The sequence below is a fragment of the Bactrocera latifrons genome, unplaced genomic scaffold (assembly GCF_001853355.1).
Source record: "Bactrocera latifrons isolate USDA-ARS-PBARC rearing strain unplaced genomic scaffold, ASM185335v1 scaffold_702, whole genome shotgun sequence".
Taxonomy (NCBI): Eukaryota; Metazoa; Arthropoda; class Insecta; order Diptera; family Tephritidae; genus Bactrocera; species Bactrocera latifrons.
In genome coordinates this window covers 11,759-16,808 of record NW_017537382.1, presented here as the reverse complement: position 1 = coordinate 16,808, position 5,050 = coordinate 11,759, and the positions used below count along the sequence as shown (strand labels likewise).

The window sequence follows — 5,050 nt, the reverse complement described above, 5'->3', positions numbered from 1 at the left end:
AAACGCTGCACATCCAAACACAAAGTGGACCAGTTACAAAGCTAGTTACCACCATACCAACTCAAGTTGAGTATAATACAAACAAATACCTTAATTCACAATTAAGACAATTTCAAAAKTTAAGGAAACTTCMYCCWGTATCAAACAAAACTYTRGAAGATYAGTATTGTGAAGACTTCTCTAAAGCCACAACTACTCGATCAAATAATGGCCGGTACGTCGTACGACCACTAGAGCCACAATTTTCCAATACCCCACAAATTGGTATAAAAAACAAAGTCAGATTTACCTCTGACAGTCCATGTATTAAAAGAACATACTAATTTTCGGCCCCGCAGTATGGCTTTCACCAATAATGAAAAAAAACACCGAACAAATCCAAGAGCGGTGGCGGGCTACTAAACGCCAAATTAGTGCGCACGCACTGAAACATAAATTATAATATAAAATAGTTGTATCAAAAAGTCGAAAAACCGACACCTTTCATACATTTTCAAAAATAAATAAAATCTCAAAAGTGAGTTAAGGGATCACCATACTCCCAATGCAATCAAGTGACGCACCTWYGCTTACAAAAAGCAAAGGTCGCTCTTATCGCATCTATCCAAGCGCTCATCATATGGGTGCGTTATGGAAATGAAATCAACTATACAAAACTTTAAATTAAGTATAACGAATTATCTACTCTACTAAGCCGTTCTCCATTCACGGTCACCTCACGCAAGATCCCCCTAACTTCGTAGTCCTAACTCAAAGGCTAAAGAGTACCCATTCTGGCCACACATGAGCCAGGCGTGCAGATACTATCCTTCATAAGCCGATTTATTTGACGATAATACAGAAAAACCTAGTAATAAGTGATCCGCAAAATAACTATCAAAGAAACAACCGCTTTAAAAAACTCGTAAATGCGCATTAYATAGTTTCTTATTGTACGCACATAAAATCATATGTACATACCAAATACTAAGTACGAGTATATTTAAAACCAAAGCCGTTTCCAACATTTATATGCAGCAAGTGTTCTGCGCCCTCGGCTACTCTACCAGCAGTACGCCGAAATACAGGCACCAGCATATACGTAATACTAGGCAAAATATTCGMMTAGGGGGCCCAGGATGTTTAAATGACTTAAGCRTCTCCTCGCATGTACTATATACACCACTCTGCCTGGGGAAAACTGGCGTACCCTACGACAACAACACCACACTCAGCTAGCGATCGCCGCAAGACGACACCATACGCCATCAACCTAACAAAAAGGAATTGGACAGGTCAATTCGCTACCTCAATTCGATCTACACAAGCCGCACATAAACAATCGCTTCATACTTTCTCCTCTATACTGCGCCGCGGAATTCCCACCTTTTTTCAGCTATTATGGGATCGGATGAATTTCAAAAATATGTATTTGCTAAAATATCTAATAAAGATACTGCAAATTTATTTCTGTATAGTGAAAGGGGAATTGTTTCCTGGGAAAAGTTAAAATTCGCATTGTTGAAAAAACTTCAAACAGCAACGCACAGCGTTGCAATACACAAACAGTTGACTGAAAGATAAACAAAAAAAAAAAGACGAAAATGTGCAGGATTATTTTTTTAAAATGGGAGAAATCGCATCAAGAGGAAACATTGAGAATGCTACTTTTATCCAGTATGTGATCGGTGGTATAAGAGTTTTAAGTATAAACAAAAGCATTTTGAATGGCGCTCAAGATATGACGGAATTTAAACAAAAACTGAAGATACACGTAATGGTGCGATCGAAAGCAAAAGATAAAGAAAAAGAAATGGCAGAAGATGTTAACAAAGAAATGATGAATTCTGAAGAACGAAGTGTAAATACATTCAGAAAAAACAGTGAATAATGTTGAAGCGAAAGTGGACATTCGTTATAATTGAGGTGTAAAAGGCCTTAAGCCGGATTCACCTTTCTTGTCCGGACAACTTTTGTTGGAAATTTTACACGTTCTTTTCCCACTTTGTCTCAGTGAGAGCGTAAGCAAAATGTGCTGAACTCTCTTTGTTCGAATCAATTTGATGTTGATTTTCTGTAAGGACAACTTGATGATCAGGACTGCCATYACTCATGTTTTTGTAATTTTCAGCCAAATTGGATGTACGATTTGGAATAAAAACTACAAATTTATATATAGGCAACCATGTAAACCATTGTCAGCTGTTGTCATCTTTCATCAAAAGTTCGCAATGTCTTCGCCGGCTGGACAAAGTAATTAAAATTTATTACAATTTATTAAGCCTTTAATTAAAGTCAATCGTTTTCAGATTTTGCGTTGCTCAAAAAGCTTTTTTCAGAAGTGCAAAAGGAAAAGTACACCTTCTTGTATGATCTCAGCCAAAAAGAGTACAAAAATAATAAGCTTAAGCAAATAGCTTGGGGTGAAATCGCGGACGCACTTGAATTGCCAAGTAAGATGCACTATATTTACTAAATAGTTCTTTAATAAGTATGTGTTGATTAATTTTATTATGTAGAGGATGAAGTGCAAGTGCTGTGGAAACGCACCCGAAATAAATTTAAAAACGCGCTTGCCAGCAGTAACGCCCCAAGTGGAAGCGCGAGACGAGTACAAAAGCAGATGGATACTTTTTTGTTATCAGAAATGAGGAGTAAGTTTTGTTGTCCAAAGTAAATTATGTAAGAAACGCGCAGGTATTAAATTTCAACAACTACAAACTACACTGGCATGCAAGAACTTTTTGACGAAATGGCCGGAGATCCTGAAGCCATAAACTCTCCATGGATGAATCTTCATCTACCCCAACATTAAAACGCAAGAAGCCAAAACATGGAACTTTTGACACCGAAATGCAAACAGCCTTGCAAAAACTGAATACCTTAGCATCAGGTATTTTAAGTGCGCCACAGGATCCTTTCTATTTATATTTTCAATCAGAAATGGAAAAATTACCAGAGAATGTCAAATCTGAGCTTAAATCTGAAATAATGCAAACAATATTTCAAGGTTAAAAAAATGTATTTGTAATTTTTGTATTTGTATTTGTATTTTATTTGCTAATCACCAAAATAAAGACAGTTAACTTAGTTTGGAAGTGTTTATTCAAATGCAATTTCATATATTTTCTGGCAAGTTTTTGAAATAATTTGTATACATTCTCCTTACTGCAATAGCATCTTGAGATGCATGGTTACTGTGAGAAGACATCACTGGTTGCAGAAAACTTTGCAAAATGGGTTTCTCTTCGCGTTGTATGTTTTGTAAGTGTACACATACATCATCCGGTGCTGATTTTTCACGAAGCCAATTATGCGGGCAACCGGTGGCCTGCACAATATTTCTTGCGATTTGCTTGCTTGCTATAATTGGTTTCCGGAATATCCGAAAGCGACTGGCCATAATACCAAATGCGTTTTCAACAACTCTTCGCGCTCTAGACAGATGCTTGTTGAAAATACCTTCTTCTTGTGGTAAATTCATGATATTCCGACCTGGATATGGACGCATAATGTTTCTCCGCAAAGAAAAAGCCTCATCCGCTAGAAAAACAAATGGAGCAACTTAATTTGAGTTGGGAAGCAGTTTTCCCTCATCAATTTTCAAATCTGCTAGATGATGGAAAATTTTGTATCCAAACCTACAACTTTTAAATACACCGCCGTCGCTGTTATGTCCCAATGCTCCTATGTCCACCATAATAAATTTGTAATTGGCATCAGCCACTGCCATTAAAATTATACTATGCGTATGTTTATAGTTGTGTGTCRGTGAATTGTGGTTCGGAAACGCCTGAAAATTGGTAAGCGTTAATATCGGAATATATATATGTTTAAATGAGCGTTAAAGCTAATCTTTCTGCTTGTGTTATTCCTTCCTCACTTTTATTCGGTGTGTTCCTCATACTGGGGCCCAATATGTAAAGAAGTTCTTCGAAAGTGTTGGGGTCCATGCAGTGGAAATTTATGAACGTTTTCACATCATTCAATCGAATTTTTGGAATAAGTAGGGTAAAATGCCCTCTTTCGGCCGCTTCAAAAGCATTTTGAGCACACCGCAGCTTCCTCCCCTTCCTTTTCGATTTTGTAACCTTTTCCACCAAATTAGCAAGCACAGATTTTGCATTTCTATGTAGAAGAGTTTAATTAGCTGACATCTCTCCATTGATAAGTACAATTTGTCCACTTAAAGGAATTTTTWTTTGTTTCGTAAAAAATTTTCACCTGTCAAATGACGGATTATCAGCTGTTTACTGCGGTCAAAATAAAATGTGCCGAACGAACGATGAACCGTACTTCAGCACGCTCTCCGACAAAATATTTTAGAGAGAAAATAAAAAGTTGTCCGGACAAGAACGATGAATACGACTTTAAAGGTATTGGTTGTAAAAACAGGGAGAAATGTGTAAAGTGTAATAACTTTGCCCATATGTCGAAAAATTGTCCAAACAAAAACACACAAAGTGGCAAACGTAATTTACAAATTGTTAAAACAAGTAAAGATATTATTGAACATGCTTACTTATCAGCAAAGCCGAAATACTATTAAAAATAAATATATATTTTCAAACCTACATACATACATATAATGTTATGTACTTATGTACATAAACGGCCATATGCAGATCAGATAACATTAAACACACACACTTGTATTGAATTGCACACTTGAAAACAATCCCATATCAAGCAGCACAAACAATATGCTGCAACACATATAAACATATATTTAGTTATTTAAGATAGTTTTATAAAATAGTAGATAAGTAATGAAAATACTAAATAAAAATCAGAATGAATATATTCTCACTCAAACAAAAACCTTTATTTTCCCCCACCAGCGGTAAGAACTTAAAGATTCTTTTTTCAGGTCAATATTTGAGGACACAAATCAAACAATGATGAAAGAACTAGGAATGGAAGATAAGAAGAGTTTTAGGAATTATAGAATCAAACTTTCATTTAGTGGGTTTTGGACAAAAATTAAATGAGAACAAATTGAAACCGATTGGACATTTTGAAAAAAGAGTAGAAATAGACAATAACATTTTAAATTTAAATGTCATTCCAT

At 35.8% G+C, this 5,050-nt stretch overlaps 1 long non-coding RNA gene across 1 annotated transcript; it reads right to left on the bottom strand.

Moving 5' to 3' along the window:
- Window positions 1–3,118: 3,118 nt before the first annotated feature.
- On the bottom strand, window positions 3,119–4,282 carry LOC108975962. Its single transcript, XR_001993906.1, has 3 exons — window positions 4,204–4,282; window positions 3,863–4,107; window positions 3,119–3,772 (listed from the first exon to the last, which is right to left on the bottom strand). It is a non-coding gene; the product is annotated as an uncharacterized LOC108975962 (long non-coding RNA).
- Window positions 4,283–5,050: the final 768 nt, after the last annotated feature.